This window comes from Carlito syrichta, unplaced genomic scaffold, assembly GCF_000164805.1.
Source record: "Carlito syrichta isolate Samal-C Ts95f unplaced genomic scaffold, Tarsius_syrichta-2.0.1 Scaffold307155, whole genome shotgun sequence".
Classification (NCBI taxonomy): domain Eukaryota; kingdom Metazoa; phylum Chordata; class Mammalia; order Primates; family Tarsiidae; genus Carlito; species Carlito syrichta.
This window is the reverse complement of record NW_007251251.1, coordinates 471,965-472,538: the sequence shown is the minus strand read 5'-3', so window position 1 is coordinate 472,538 and position 574 is coordinate 471,965.

Below are 574 nucleotides of genomic sequence, written 5' to 3'. Positions count from 1 at the left end.
GGGGGGGGGGGGGCGCCGCCCCCCAGGAGTCAGAACGTGGCGACGGGGTCCCAGATGCTGGGGTGGGCGGCGCGAGAGGCGCTGTGCTGCCGGGACCACCGAGGTGCGTCCAGGGTTCTGGGAGCGCAGAAGCGGCCCGACTCTAGGGCGGAGATGCGAGAAGACCGGTGCGCGGATGCCGGTCCTCGGGTCCCGCAGGGGGCGGAGTGGGGAGTTGGGAGGGGCCTCTCGAGAGAGGCGCAGGCTCTCGGATGCCTGGGTCTTCGGAAGAGGGCACGCGAATGCTGGGGTCCCGCGGGGACTTTCCCCGTCAGCATCTCGGTCTCTGGAGAGGCGTGGGATGGAACCGAGGCGAGAGGAGGAGAGGGACGGGAGCGGGGACTGGCGACGAGAGGGGCGAACGGGACTGGGGCGGGGAGCCGGCGGCGAGGGATGAACAATGGAGCAGGAGGTCGGAGTGGCTGGAGGCCGAGGGGACCCGGCGTGGACAATGGGGGCCGGCCAGACAATGGGGGGGAGGGGCGAGGAGGGCGAGGCTGGGGAGCGGAGAGCGGCTGGGGAGGGGCGGGGGGGG